This window comes from Nicotiana tabacum, chromosome 16 (genome assembly GCF_000715075.1).
Source record: "Nicotiana tabacum cultivar K326 chromosome 16, ASM71507v2, whole genome shotgun sequence".
Taxonomy (NCBI): domain Eukaryota; kingdom Viridiplantae; phylum Streptophyta; class Magnoliopsida; order Solanales; family Solanaceae; genus Nicotiana; species Nicotiana tabacum.
The window spans coordinates 41,801,167-41,817,690 of NC_134095.1; positions in this window are offsets into that span (position 1 = coordinate 41,801,167).

The window sequence follows — 16,524 nt, forward strand, 5'->3', positions numbered from 1 at the left end:
TTAAGTAAGAAAAATCAAAACAAATGAGAGAGTCTTATTGGTGAAAACCCTCATGGGCGCCATGAGGCGACGAAAGCTGAGAGAAAATAAAAATGAGAGAGTCTTATTGGTGAAAACCTTCACGGGCACCATCAGGCGACAAGTAATTGAGGAATTAACAAATGAGAGAGGTTTGTTGGTGAAAATCCTTCAGGGCACGGCAAGTCGAACGAGGTCCGTAAGTTGGCGGAAAGTAAAATTGGGTTGTGGAAATCTTGGAGAAGAAAGTAAAACAATTGGAGAGGAGATTGGTTAAATAGAATGGGCTGATTGATCCAAATGCATACCATGATCATTGGTGTCGGTGATTCCGCTCAGATAAGTCCCTTTTCCTATATCCAACATTCATCCAAATTTGGATTCTTTTCTTTATTCTTAAAATCCTTGCATTTCATTGCTGTTAATTTTACTTCTCCAAAAGCTCTACCAAGTTTAGCCTTGTAAGAAGGAATTTCAAAGCTTACTACCAGTTTCGGAATTGCATAAAGCTAAATGCAGCTGGAACATGCAAAAAAATAAATATGATGGGACCTATGGTGTAAGCAAAAGTTAAAACTGTGGAATGGTTCAGTAATGTCGCAGGAGATGTACGGTTTCAGGCAGAAAGGTCAGGAGGGGAGAATAGCAGTTGGGGATCTTGCAGTTAAGGATCAGTCAGGAAGTCAAAACAATCTTTTCGATCAGTCCAAAACAGTTGGACGCAGCAAAGAATGGCAAAGAGAAAGCCACCTCCAGCAGGAATGCCACGATGAACCACCACGTTTTAAACTGACGAAATTTTCTTTGATGTGAAACAGGTGCAAAAATGGCATTTGTTTCGGGAAATCATCCGTAGGAAGAGTAAGTACTAGGCAGAATTGATCGCAGAAATTCTCAGGACCCTCCTGGAAAATAGGACTTAGTTTAAAATTCAAAATAATCATGAGTAGTGGAATTTGGCATGAGTGCACCCTAGAAGATTATAATTGGAACTTTGAAGTTTGTATGTTTGAGATACACTTTGGACATTACCCCATGAGAACAAAGATTCTGACTTCTCTTCTTTCCCAGATTAATGATTATGATTTACTGTTTCCTCAACATTTTCCCCAAGCAGAAACGCCATCTTTTTCCGTCCAAATTTAGTCGGAAATTTTCAGAACCCTCCTGTAAAATGGGACCTAGTCTAAAAAAAAATCAAAACAATCATAAGTAGCATAAATATACCCCAGGGAATATAAGTTGGTTTCAAAGTTTGCATGTTTAAGATAGGATGTAATTAGGAGTTTTCAGGACCCTCCTGGATAATGGGATGTAGCTTTAAGACCCTCTTAGATAACAAGATTTAGCGGAAGTCACACCTTTAGAAGATATAACTTAGATTTAAAATTGTCTTTTAGGTAAGAACTATCAGGACCCTCTGGATAATGGGACCTAGCTTTCGAATTCTTAGTAATATTTGGTAATATGATTCAGTTTAACACTCACATATGTGCCCAACCTCCAAACTGGGGCAGGAAGTTTTCTTTGTTTTATCTATTTCATTGAAGTCAGGAGCCCGCCTGGAGAGCCGGGAATACTTTCAAGCGCAGCAGTCAGGAGCCCGCCTGGAGAGCAGGGAATACATTTCAAGTTAGCAGTCAGGAGCCCGCCTGGAGAGTAAGGAATACATTCAAGTTCAGCAGTCAGGAGCCCGCCTGGAGAACAAGTGAGTACAATTCAAGTTTTAGTTCTTATTGATATTTGGTAATGTGATGCGTTTTACACTTACATATGTTCCCAGATACCCAAACTGGGGCAGAAAAATTTCCGTTTGTTTTCGTCTATTTTGGTTGAATTCAGGAGCCCGCCTGAAGAGCAGGGAATACATTTCAAGTTAGCAGTCAGGAGCCCGCCTGGAGAGCAGGGAATACATTTAAGGTCTAGCAATCAGGTACCCGCTTGGAGAACAGGGAGAAGCAGTTCAAGTTTAGCAGTCAGGAGCACCCCTGGAGAGCAGAGGAATACATTTCAAGTCTAGCAATTAGTTTTGAAGTTGGGAGCTCGCCCATATAACAGAGGAATACAGTGAAGTTTGAAGTCAGTAAAGCGGAGGGTTGCAACAAAAATCCCCAGCATAAAGCAGAAGGAAGACCACAAGACGAGCCAGAAGTAAAGAAACAGCGGAGGACACAAAAATCAACAAAACAGCAAGATCAGGCTGAAGATATAGGAGTTTGTAATTCATAGTTTAGTCTAGCTTCTTGTTTTCTTTTTGTCATGGTGTAATAAAGAGGTCAGTAAGCAGTATCAGCAGCAACAGTAATAGTGAAACCACAACTTCATGGTAGTCTCAGCTACCAAAACTTCCAGAACTACATTGACCTGATTCCTTTATATCCAAGGATATGTAGGAAACCTTTGAAGCAGAGGTTTGGTCAAATCTTTCAAAAATGCTTCCCTACGGAGTATTCAAACAGGCAAAAATCGCTCGTATCCGCTCACTTTATCTTTGCACAAAAACTCTTCATGTTTCTGGAAAAAGAGGGGCAACTGTGAGCATGTGATTTTTGCCTTATACGAATTATTCCAAAAGAATTCCCAAAATTAGGTCTTTTCTTTAACTAGGTGTTATTTTTAGGAATTATTGTGTGATTTCCCTGATTGTTCGCATATATTTGTGTGCATGTTTAATTTTTATTAATGCATTAAAAATACAAAAATATAGCATTTTCATTTAAGATTTGATTTTTACATTTTTTGGAATTAATTAATAATTAGATGTTTTACAAAAATGAAAATTCAAAAAATAATAACATATTTTTTGTAATTTTAGTCAAATTGTTGTGATTTTCTTTTAATTTGGCATTTAATTATTTGTGATAATTATTAGTTGGAGTTAATTAGTATTTTTAAGTTAATTTGGTGTTTTTATAATTTAATTTAGGATTTTGGTTTTAAGTTTTCAGAATTGGGCAAAATTTAAGTTGATTTAAGAAGCCCAAAACCAAAATCCAGCCAAACCCAGCCAAAAACCAGCCAGACCCGTCCTAACCCGGTCCGCCCTTACCAGAACCAAACCACGTCGTCTGGACACGCTTTGATCAGGGCCGTCAATTTTATTTGATCGAACGGCCCAACGCTTTGCCCATCACCCGTATCTGACCCATTTCATCTGATACCGATCCGGTCTTCAGCTCACTCAAACGACGTCGCTTCATTTAGTCAGATGATCCAAGCCATTGATCTCGTTTGATCGAATGGCCTGGATCTAATTCCACCCCAGTATATATACATCCAAACAAACCCCACCCCCCTCAGAACCCCCCCTCCCCATCTCGTCTATCGTCTCCCTTACCCCAAACCCTAGAGACCAGCCGCCACCATTCCCCACCGCCTTCCGGTGGCGGCGCCAGCTCCGTTCCCCTCCAAAACACACCCCAGAACCACCCCAACCCCCTCTTTCCAAATCCATGACTCGTTCCCCTCGAATCTTGCCCGAACCTCTCGAATTTTAGATCTAAGGTTCAAATCCCAAAACCTCCGAACCCTAGCCGACTCCAATCCCTCCGAACCCTAGCCGACTCCAATCCCTCCCAAATTAACACCACACAACCGCCTTGACCCCCTCATACCTAATCCATCACCAGTTTCCCTCGAATACCCTTGAAGCCCCTCGAATCTGGATTGGAAAGAGAAAAAAAACGAACCCCAAATCCCAAAAATCCAAATCGTTAGATGCTTGAAAATTTGAGATCGAAATCGACCTTAGTTGTGTGTTCTCAGTCGAGAATACTCGATTAAGGTCTATTCCAGCCACAAATTCGAAGAAAATCAAAGGCCTAATTAGAGACAGTATTCAGATATTTGGAGGTAGATTTCCTGATTTTAATTTTTTCTATTTTTCTTATTATTATCTTCTTCTACTCCTTTCTATTATTAGAATATTTATTTGGTCATTATTATTCTATGTTTTTAGTTAATAGATTGTTTGTTGATTTTGTTTGGTGTAGTTTTGTTTCTCAGTAGTTTAAACTCGCAGTAGTTCTTGAATTGATTCCTGTTAATTTTGTTGAAATTATTTCATTTTAAGAACTATTAGGCAGTCTGCTGGGAAAGTTTGTTTGTATAAAGATTGAATAACCTAAAACGATATGAATTGAGTTCAACCTGGCCCATGAATTTCAAGTTTAAAAAATAGAAACTTTAAGATAATAGTGGGAATTATTTAAGTGTTCACCTACTTAAGAAGTTTCTAGTGGATAGTAGGGTAGTATTTTCACTAACGGATTAAATAATTAAGTGGATAATTGAGTGGACAATGGAGTGGAGGATTAAAGAAATGAAAAGTTAAATTGGTAGTGGAAAATGCACTAATTGAATGCCCATTTAAGGGAGTTGAAATTCAGGAGAGGAAGAGAGGCTAGTACTTGGAAAATAGAGAAATATACACTGAGAGAGATTGGAAGAAGGACATTCGGAGAGAGATATAGGAAGGGAGATACACAGAAATAGATAGAGAAATCAAAAAAAAAATCAGAAACGATTGTAGAATTTCAGAAAAATACACTGTTTCATTGAGTCATTTGGTATTTTCTGAAGTTTTCCTCTAGTATGGAAGCATTTTCTGGTTAGCTGATAATAAAAAGGGTTTAAGTCGAGTCTGGTTTGGGGTCTGTTGATTAACTAAGATTGAAATTAGGGTCTGACTATCGTATCACATCCCTTGGTTTCAAAATTAGTCTGCTGGTTCATTTTCAGGTGTTGAATACTACTGTTGCTGTTGGTTACTGCTGATACTTCATTTTTCTGCTCCCTTCTTTCATTTCCAGGTACACGTCTCAAAACTACCTTGATGTAGCTGTTGAAATAGAAATGAGATCAGCATGTTCATGTTCTCTATGTGTTGTACACTGATGGCTAGATAAATGTTAGTTAGTGTGTATATTGTTTGATGCAAATCAGATTTGATGTGTAATAATCTGGACTTTGAACGATATTGGACTGTTAAATTTGAATTAGAATTTGTTCATTCTGAATAGTAGTTTTAATGTAGTGTATCTTGAATTCATGTGATAATTACTCATTACAGCTTAAAATTGGCTTTGAAATCAGAATGTAGATCATGATAATGTTAAAATCGGGCCTAATAATTGATTTAGTAAGTGCAGCACTTTAGTTTTGACACCAGTGATTTGAGCTCAAGATCAGGGAATAGGCACTTAAATTGGTGAAGTGTGTTTGATAGCTCAACTTAGTCGTTAATCACTCCATTGCCTTCGGAATATGGTGGTAATACATTAGTTAGGCATAACCCAAGTTTGAAATTGGAATCAAAATGATCAGTGCTTGCTAATTTGAGTAGGTGTACCTTGTTCTTACTTGTTACAAATTATAGAGTGCACATGGAATAGCTTGAAGCAAATTCAGTAGTATTCATTTTAATTGAATTAAGTTTGCTTGGTACAAAGATCAAGGCTCAGCGGCCTATTTCCAGCAGTTTTGCATTTCAGCTCCTCTGACGGGGGCCCAGGTCCAGTTTTAATTCCCTTCACGTTTGGACCTAGGCCAAGGTCTGCGACTGGCCAATTTTGGGGTACAGACCTGGATGTAATTTCTCTTTGTTGGACTTATCCTGGAGCCCAATGGCTAGACTGTAGTGCAGAATTATCATTTGGTCCAGTAACAAATTAATTAGGACTTTTTCTTTTATTATTAGAAACAAAGAAAAATAGAAAATCATAGTTGCTTTTAGGTTTGCCTTTTAAATAATAAACTGAGATGAGCCTCGCTAAATAAAATGCCTAAATCGCGGGGCCCTCAATAAATGTTTGTATTAAATTACTTAGAATTCGAGATGGGCCGTTTAGAGAATTTCACGCCTCCCCCTCCCCCCCCCCAAAGATAATAACGCGTTAGTCACTTTAGGTGCGCTTTTAATAAGTTACTTTCTTAAACTCGGGTGTGCATTTCATGTGACCCAAATCAAATCCCAAAATGTTGAATAAAATGTGTTCAGGATTGTGGGTGCATTTCATGTGACGCAATCCAAAGACACGTTTTAAACAACGTTCAATTTTCTCTAAAAATAATTGAATAAAAGCGGTTGAAAGCTAAAATTGGCACATAGGTTCAACATGTATTAAAATCAGATAAATAAGCTGAATATGACAGTTGAGAGACCGTGCTAGAACCACGGAATCTGGGAATGCCTAACACCTTCTCCCGGGTTAAAAGAAATCCTTACTCGGATTTCTGGTTCGCGGACTGTTAACAGAGTCATATTTTCCTCGGTTCGGGATTCAACCGGTGACTTGGGACACCATTAATCTCCCAAGTGGTGACTCTGAATCTTAATAACAAATCCCGTTTTGATTGTCCTTTAAGTGAAAAAACTCCTTTATGCCCTCGCGGGTGTAGTGAAAAAGGAGGTGTGACAATATGCTCCCACTTCCATTCATGAATCTCTATCTTCTGAAGCAAACCACCAGGTCTCTGATGCTTATACTTTACTTGCTGACAATTTAGACACCGAGCTATATACACAACTATATCCTTCTTCATCCTCCTCTACCAATAATGCTGTCGCAAATCCTGATACATCTTGGCGGCACCCGGATGAATAGAATACCGGGAACTGTGGGCCTCCTCAAGAATCAACTCGCAAAATCCATCTACATTAGGCACACAAACATGACCCTACATCCTCAAAACTCCATCATCTCCAATGATAACCTACTTGGCATCACCATGCCACGCCATGTCCCTAAGGACAAGCAAATGAGGATTATCATACTACCGCTCCCTGATGCGCTCAAACAAGGAAGACCGAGTGACTGTACAAGCTAGAACACGACTGGGTTCAGAAACATCCAACCTCACTAACTGATTGGCCAAAGCCTGAACATCTGCTGCAAGTGTTCTCTCACTGACTGGAATATACGTAAGGCTGCCCATACTCACTAACTTTCTACTCAAGGCATCGGCCACCATATTGGCCTTCTCGGGATGATACAAGATGGTGATATCATAGTTTTTCAATATCTCCAACCACCTCTTCTGCCTCAAATTGAGCTCCTTTTGTTTGAACAAATATTGCAAGCTCCGATGATCCGTGAATACCTTACACAACCCACTGTAAAGATAGTGCCTCTAAATCTTCAACGCATGAACAATGGATGCTGCCAACTCTAAGTTATGAACAGGGTAATTCTTCTCGTGAACTTTAAAATGCCGCGACGCATATACAATCACCTTGACATCCTACATCAATACCGCACCAAGTCCAATATGACATACATCATAATATACCGTATAAGATCCTGAACCACTGGGCAACACTAATACTGGCGCCGTAGTCAAAGCAGTTTTAAGCTTCTGAAAGCTCGCCTCACACTCGTCTGACCATCTAAATGGGACACCCTTCTAGGTCAACCTGGTCAATGGGGCTTCTATAGATGAAAGCCCCTCCACAAACCGACGGTAATATCCTGCCAAACCCAAGGAACTGTAGATCTCCATAGCTAAAGTGGGTCTAGGCCAGTTCTGAACTGGCTCAATCTTCTTAGAATCCACTCGAATGCCCTCTGCTGATACAACGTGCCCCAAGCAAGGGATCGAATCCAACCAAAACTCACATTTTGAAAATTTAGCATATAATTACCGGTCTTTCAGAGTCTGAAGTATAATCCGAAGATGGTGCTCGTGCTCCACTCGACTGCGGGAGTAGATCAAGATATCATCAATAAACACAATCACAAAGAAATCCACATAGGGCTTGAACACCCGGTTCATCAAATCCATAAATGTTGCTAGGGCATTTTTTAGCCCAAATTACATCACTAGAAACTCATAATGCCTATATTGAGTCTAAAAAGTTGTCTTGGGGACATCGGTTGCCCTAATCCTTAACTAATGGTGGAAATACCTCAAATCGATCTTTGAAAACACCTTGGCACCCTGAAGCTGATCAAATAAGTCATCAATTATCGGTAATGGATGTTTGTTCTTGATGGTGACTTTGTTAAACTGCCGATAATCTATGCGCATCCTCATTGATCCATACTTCTTCTTCACAAACAATACAGGCGCACCCCAGGGCGAGACACTAGGTCAAATGAAGCCCTTATCAAACAAATCTTGCAACTGCTCCTTCAATTCTTTCAACTCTAGCGGGGCATACGGTATGGCAGAATAGAAATGGGTTGAGTGCCCGGAGCCAAGTCAATATCTCTGTCGGGTTGCATCCCTAGCAGATCTGCAGAACACCTCTAGAAACTCACGGTCAACTAGCACTGAATCCATGGAAGGAACCTCCGCACTGGAATCACGGACGTAAGCCAAATAAGCTAGACACCCCTTCTCGACCATATGTCGAGCCTTCACATAAGAGATAACCCTACTGGTAGAATGGCTAGAAGTCCCTATCCACTCTAATCGAGGCAACATCGACAAGGCTAAGGTCACCGTCTTAGCATGACAATCCAATATAGCATGATAAGGTGACAGTAAATCCATACCTAAAATAACATCAAAATCAACCATATCGAGAAGTAGAAGATCTACGCTAGTCTTAAGACTCCCAATAGTAACCACACACGAACGACAAAACATGATCTACAATAATAGAATCTCTTAAAGGTGTAGACACATACATAGAAGCACTCAAAGAATCATGAGGCATAACCAAATATGAAGCAAAATAGGACGACACGTAGGAATAAGTAGATACCGGATCAAATAGAACTGAAGCATCTCTATGGTAAACTAAAACAGTACCTGTGATAACAGCATCAGATGACTCTGCCTCAGGCCTGGCTGGAAAAGCATAACATTGGGGTTGGGCCCCACCACTCTGAACCACATCCCTAGAATGACCACTAGCTGGCTGGCCTCCACCTCTGGTAGTTTGACCTCCACCTCTAGCTGTCTGGCCTCCACCTCTAATGACCTGACCTCCACCTCTGGCTTCCCGACCCCTGCCACTAGCTAGCTGAGCAAGTGGTGGTGCTATCGGTACCAAAATCATGGCACGAGAACTCTGTTGTGGAGTGCCTCCCAATAATCTCGGACAGGTCCTCCTGATATGCCCAAAACCACCACACTCATAACATTCATCCTGGTACTATGGCTGCTGAAACTGAGACTGACCCGAACGAGGTCGGATAACCTTGGTGATAACTCTGAATAGGAGGTGCACTAATAGGATCTAATGGTGCACTGTAGGCTGTCTGCCAAAATGAGGCACATCAGCACCACGACTCCATAAAGCCTGAAGTGCTGACTGATATGGCCTAGGAGGATGGCCCCTACCAAAAGTACCCCTGCCTCCAGATGAGGCACAACTAAAACTACCAGAATGACGAGGCCTCTTATCAGACCCCTGCCCTCTCTCCTGTGAAAGAACATCCTTGATCCACCTGGTGACATTAGCAGCCGTCTGAAAAGAAATCTTATCCCCAATCTTCTTGGCCATCTGAAGCTTGATAGGATGAGCGAGTCCCTAGATAAACCTCCTCACCCTCTCTCTCTCTCTACCTCTCTCTCTCTCTCTCTCTCGGTAGGAAGAAGAAGAATGGCATGACGGGCTAGATCCACAAAACAAGTCGCATACTAAGTTACTGACATACTGCCCTACTGGAGACGCTCAAACTGTCTGCGGTAACTCTCCCTCAGTGTGATCGGAAGGAACTTCTAAAGGAATAGCTGAGAGAATTTTTCCCAAGTAAGAGAAGGCCTCTGGTAGATATATAATCCTTCTACAACCTCTTGGCGAAACCCATCATCTAAAACACAGCAAAATTGACCCTATTGGTCTCAACTATCCCTATGTTCCGCAACACCTCATGGAAGCGGACAAGATAATCCTGTGGGTCCTCAGAAGGTGCACCACTGAAGCGAACTGGGAAGAGATTGGTGAACTTGTCCAATCTCAATAAGCCTTCAGAAGACATGGTGGGCCTATCACCGGCCTGTGCCGAAATAACCGGCTAAACTACCCCAACTAGCGGGGCTGCTAAAGTCTGATACTGGGGAGCCATCTGCTCTGGAATGTGAGTAGTGGGAGTCTATGCTCCTCCCCTAGCTTGAGAGATGGCTGGTGCCATAGGAAACGTATCGTCCTGAGCCACACTCTCCATAAGTCCCACTAAACGGACCAAAGCATCCTGAAGTACGGGGGTGGCGATGAACCCCTCTGGGACCTGAGCTGGTCTGACAGGTACAGCCTGGGCTGGAACCTCCTCATTAAACTCCACCTGAGGCTCCACCGCTGGTGCTGCTGCTCGAGCTCTAGGCTGAGCACTATCCCTGACTCAACATCTGGCATGACCTCGGTCTCGACCTCTGCCCCTCGTAGGATTTGCTGCTGGGGGCTCCAGCTACTGGCCAGTTGAAGATGCGGTGTGTGTTCTCTCCATCTGCGAGAGAACAAAATAGAAGGGTTTAATCAGCAACAATAGAATAAAATCTCACGACAGAGAAGAATAGAAGTGAAATTGTTCCTAACTCCATAGCCTCTAGAAGATAAGTACGGATGTCTCTGTACCGATCCTCCAAACTCTACTAAGTTTGCTCGTGACTTGTGAGACCTATGTAACCTAGTGCTCTGATACCAACTTGTCACAATCCGGAATTTCTACCGTCGGGACCGTGATAGCGCCTAATAATTTCACTTGCTAGGTAGAACAGTTTATCCATTTTAACGATTTAATATTAAATAATGAAGAAAAACTAAATTAACTGCAATAATCAAAAGTAATAATGCGGAAGCTAAAATAGCCAAAGTTTAATACATCCTTGAACCTGGTGTCACAAGTGCGCGAACTACTAGAATAGTACATACAAAGGTCTGAAATAACATAAAGCTATTTAAAAAGAAGGTACACAGCTAAATAAAAAAAGAAGGGAACTCCAGGAGCTGCGGACGCTGAGAAGTTGTACCTCAAGTCTCCATAGGCTGTCCAATCCGAGCTCACTAATAACCGCTGATGGGATCGACTCCAAAATCTACACAAGAAGTGCAGAGTGTAGTATGAGTACAACCGATCCCATGTACTTTGTAAGTGCCGAGCCTAACCTCGACAAAGTAGTGACGAGGCTAAGGCAAGTCACCTACATTACAACTTGTACGCAGTATGTAATAAAGATAGAAAAAGGAAATATGGAATAGAATAAGACAGTTAATTGAAAATAACTACAGCCTCAAGAATAAGCCAATATCGTCCAGAATTACCAATCCTTAGCATTTCAAATGAGAATACTGAAAAACAACACATCTCAAGGAAATAGAAACACATAGGTTGTTGCGGCGTGTAACCCTATCCCACCATACAACATAGAATCCTCCCTTATTTGACCGTAATAACATCAACAACAGTAAATAACATACATATATTATGGCACGCAGCCCGGTCCCATCGTATAGCAAAATTCATCCTTATTTTACCATATCAATCCAACCTTATTCCACCTTTTACAACGTCCAACCTGATCCCACCATATCAGTACCAAATACTCAATCTACATAGTCAAATTAGCAATTCAAACCACGAAAACCTTTTACGGTCAATAAATACAGAACTGAACCAAAAAGGAAACCTTGTACAACATAGGAATCTACATAATTAATACTACACAGCGAGACCAGTCCAGTAATTGACAATTAGAAAGTCCAAGTAAGTCAGTTTAAGCAAATAGCAGGGAATCATGAAACTATGAAAAGATCTAACATCATTAACAGGAGAGGACATTGATTAATAGGTAGCAAATAAGCATAGAAAGCATTTACAGCATATAACATTTAAGACAGGGAAGGAGATAATAAAAAAGAACATCGGAAAAATCGGGGAAAATAAGAAATTCGGCGGCGTATAAGCAATCGTCACCTCACATATACGCAGCTCACATGAAATTCACATAGCACATAGTCTGAGGGTCCCTAATTCTATCAAGTCAAAGTTAGACTCAACACTTACCTAATTCTAAAGACCACTTAGAGCTCAACCACAGGTTTGCCTTTCAAATAAGCCTCCGAACCGACAATATCTAGCAATTTACCAACCAAACAATTCAAAATAAGCTTTAGGAATTTCCCGTGATTGCAAAAGATTCAATTTAGGTCATTATTGAAAAAGTCGACTCCCAGACCCGCTTGGTCCAAACCCAAAATTTGGACCAAAACCCGATTACCCATTCACTCCCGAGCCCAGTTATGTGATTTATTTTGAAATTCGACTTCAATTTGAAAGAAAATAGGTTAGAATCACTTATCAATGGAATGGGGAAGAAGAGTTCTTTGAAAAATCGCCTCGAGGGTTTTCTAGTTTTGAAAATTTGAAGAATGAACAGAAATCCCGTTTTCCCTTCTTTTACCCAGCTGCAGTTATCGCAATTGCTACACAACGTTTACAATTGTGATTATCGCAATTGCGATCAATTCCACGCAAATGCAAAGAATCTCTGAGCCTGTTATCTTTGCAAATGCGACACATATGTTGCAAATGCTATGCCTATGTCGCAAATGCGAGCCAAGGTCCTTCGCAAAAGGGAACTTCTGACTCGCAAATGCGAGTCTGCCTTGATCTGATTCCAGTCGCAAATATGACAATTTTCCTGCAAATGTGAACCCTGCCCCCATCGCATTTGCGGGCTTCTCTTTGCAAAAGCGAAGCTGACCCAACCCTCTCCCTCTTTGTAAATGTAAGCCTGACTTCGCATTTGCGATCATGTCCTCGCAAAATGGGAGATCTACAAACCTGATGCAGCAGCTATATTTTCTAAGTCCAAATTCACTTTGTAGCCTATCCGAAACTCACCCGAGCCCTCAGGACTCCAAACCAAATATTCATACAAGTTCAAAAATATCATACGAATTTGCTCGCGCGATCAAATCACCAAAATAATACCTAGAACTACGAATTGAATACCAAATCAAATCAAACTTTCTAGAAAACTTTGAAACTTTAATTTTAACAATCGGACGTTCGAATTACGTCAAACGAACTCTGTTTCTCATCAAATTTGACAGACTAAGTCGTAAATATAGTAATGGACCTATACTGAGTTCTTTAACCAAAATACGAACCTGATATCAATAAAGTCAAACATTGGCTATACTTTCAAAGTCATTAAGATTTTAAACATTCAAATTCCAACAAAATGCGATAACTCGAGTTAGGGACCTACGAATTCGGTTCTGGGCATACGCCCAAGTCCTAAATCATGATAAGACCCACCCGAATCGTCGAAGTATGGATCAGGATCCGTTTGCTTAAAATGTTGACCTATGTCAACTCAACTGGATTTCAAGGCAAAAAAAATATTTTTTTATTAGTTTTTAATAGAAAAGCTTTCCGAAAAAAATACCCGAACTGTGCATGCAAATTGAGGAGGACTAAAATTAGGTATTTAAGGCTTTGAAATACAGAATTAGGTTCTAAAACATGAGATGACCTATTGGGTCATCACATTTACATGTTCTATCCCTGCGTAAGAATCTTCTATCTATTATAAAATTTACTAAAGATAATGATTATTTTATTGAGTTTCACTCTTGGCATTCTTTGTTAAGGATTTGAAGACCAGAAGAATACTTCTCACATACTCCAGTGATAGTCCTATTTATCCACTGGTGGCTTCTTCATCAAAGTTCAGTCTGTCCCCTTTCAGTATCGCATCCTTATCCGCCTTCTTTGCATCTCTTGAATCAATTGATATTTGGCATGCTCAACTTGGTCATCCTGGAGTTGTTGTTCTAAATTTTTTTCTTTCTAGTAAATTTATTTCCTTTAGTAGAAACAATGAAAGGCAATTTTATTGTCCTTCTTACCTAGTTTCAAAATATGCTACTTTGTCATTTCCTATTAGTCATTCTAAATCAAACTATTATTTAGATTTATTCCATTCCGATGTATGGAGCTTTCTTTGCTTTTCTGTTAGTGGATATGTTATTATGTAATTTTTGTGGATGATTTTTCACGATTTGTATGGCTTTATCCATTGCGCTTTAAACATGAAATTTTTTATTGTTTTCAAAAATTTAAATCTTTTAGTTGAAAAATTATTTTCTACTACCATAAAAACTTTTCGCTTTGATGGTGGCGGTGAGTACACTAACACCAAGTTTCTTACCCTTCTTTCTACTCATGATATTAATTTTCAGACATCGTGCCCTCATACACCCCCAACAAAATGGAGTGTCTTGACGAAAACACAGACAAACTAGTGAAATGGGACGCACGATACTTTTTCATGCTAAGACTTCTCATAGTCTTTGGGTTGAGGCATTTTCTACTGTTGTCTTTCTCATTAATCGATTAACATCTCCAATGTTACAAAATGAGTCACCATATGAGTTGGTTTTCCATACCCTTCCTAACTACTTTTTTTTCGTCCTTTTGGTTGTTTGTGTTAGCCTATTGATGCTTATCGTTGTCATAAATTAGCTTCTCTATCTGTTGCATGTATTTTTCTTAGTTATAGTCCTAACCACAAAGGTTACAGGTGCATGTATTTAACTACAAAAAGAGTTTATATTAGTCGTAGTGTCAGATTTATAGAGCATGTCTTTCCATTAGGCTGTGCCTCGAAAGATATTCCTTCAGTCACCCCTTCTTCTTCCCTTATTTTTCCTGCCCCAGTTATGGATATAGATACTCATACTTCCTCCTCTTCAACTTCTCCAACTACTTCCTCTACACCTCAATCATCCACTAATATGACTAATCCAAGTTCAACAACTATATTTTCTCAGCCATATACCCCATATTTACCTCCATTTTCTCATTTCATGATTATGAGAAGTATGGTAGGTACTCAAAAACCAAATTCCAAATATACTCTTCTTACCTCTCACCTAGAGTCTCTTCCTATTGAACCTACTTATTTTTCCTTTGCAATTAAAGATCCTAAATGGTGTGATGCAATGGTAGAGGAATTCAATGCCTTTCTTAAAAATCTAACCTAGACTCTTGTATCATACCATCCATATATGAACGTAATTGGAAATAAATGGGTTTATCGAGTCAAACAAAAGGTTGATGGGTCTCTTGAATGTTGTAAGGCTCGTCTGGTCGCAAAGGGTTATAATCAACAAAAAGGCATTGACTTTAATGAAACTTTTAGTCCAGTTGTTCGTAACTATCCATTTAGTGATTTCTTTAGCAATATCTCGAGGTTGGAATCTTAGGCAGTTAGATGTTAAAAATGCTTTCTTACATGGTTTTATTAATGAAGAGGTTTATATGTCTCAACCACAAGGTTTTTCAAATCCTAATTTTCCCAATCATGTTTGTAAACTTCAAAAAGCTCTTTATGGACTTAAACAAGCTCCACGTGTATGGTTTTCTCGATTTAGCTCCTCTCTTCTGTCTTATGATTTTCATAATAGTCGTGCAAATACTTCCTTATTTATATTTCATTGTGACTCTCACTATATTATTCTTCTTCTTTATGTAGATGATATTATTATTACATGCTCTAATCTAACTTTTCTTGACCGCTTTATTCATAACCTAAAGTCTCTATTTTTCTATGAATGATCTAGGGCCTCTTAATTACTTTTTTGGCATCCATGTTGCAAAAGCATCAAATGCACTTCATTTATCTCAAAGAAATATGCTCATGAACTCATTGCCCAAGCATCCTTAATTGGTTGCAAACTTGTCCGCTCCCCTACATCTGGTTTTCGACCATCTCCCTCTGAGGACGATGTACTTTATGATCCTTCTGAATATCATAGTCTTGCGAGTGCTTTGCAGTATTTAACTATAAGTAGGCCTGATATTTCTTTTACTATAAATATTGTCTCTCAATTCATGAGTACTCCTCGTACTATTCACCTTACTGCCGTTAAACGAATCCTTCGTTATCTGGCTGGTACAAAATCTCTTGGGCTTCACCTGAAGTCATCCTTAAACCTCTCTCTCACAGCATATTCGGATGCTAATTGGCTGGATGTCCTGATACTCATAAATCTACTACTAGTTTTGCTATTTTCCTTGGACCAAATCTAATTTCTTGGAGTTGTAAGAAGCAACCTATTGTTTCCTGCTCTAGCACTAAAGCTTAATACCGAGCCTTAGCTTACATGGTAGCTGAATTATCATGGCTCCAACATCTACTTTGTGACTTGGGTACACCGCTCTATGATCCTCCTTTGATGCTATGTGACAATGTTAGTGCTTTATATATGTGCACCAATCCCATTTATCGCTCGTACAAAGCATTTGGAGATTGATTTTCATTTTATTTGTGAACGTGTTGTTGCTAGTTCTATTTTGGTTCGCTATATATCTATTGACATGTAGCTTGCAAACATTCTCACTACAGGTTTATCTTCTCACCACCTTTCATTTCTTCGTGACAAGCTTCATATTTCTACTAATCCATGTTCAGCTTGAAGGGGCGTGTTAATGTATTATAGTTTGGTTTGAATAGGAGACTGCAATTAGATAGAGATCAGGAGTCTTATTGTTATCTCATTAAAGGGTTTGATTATCACTTATACTTTGTATCATCTTATAAATA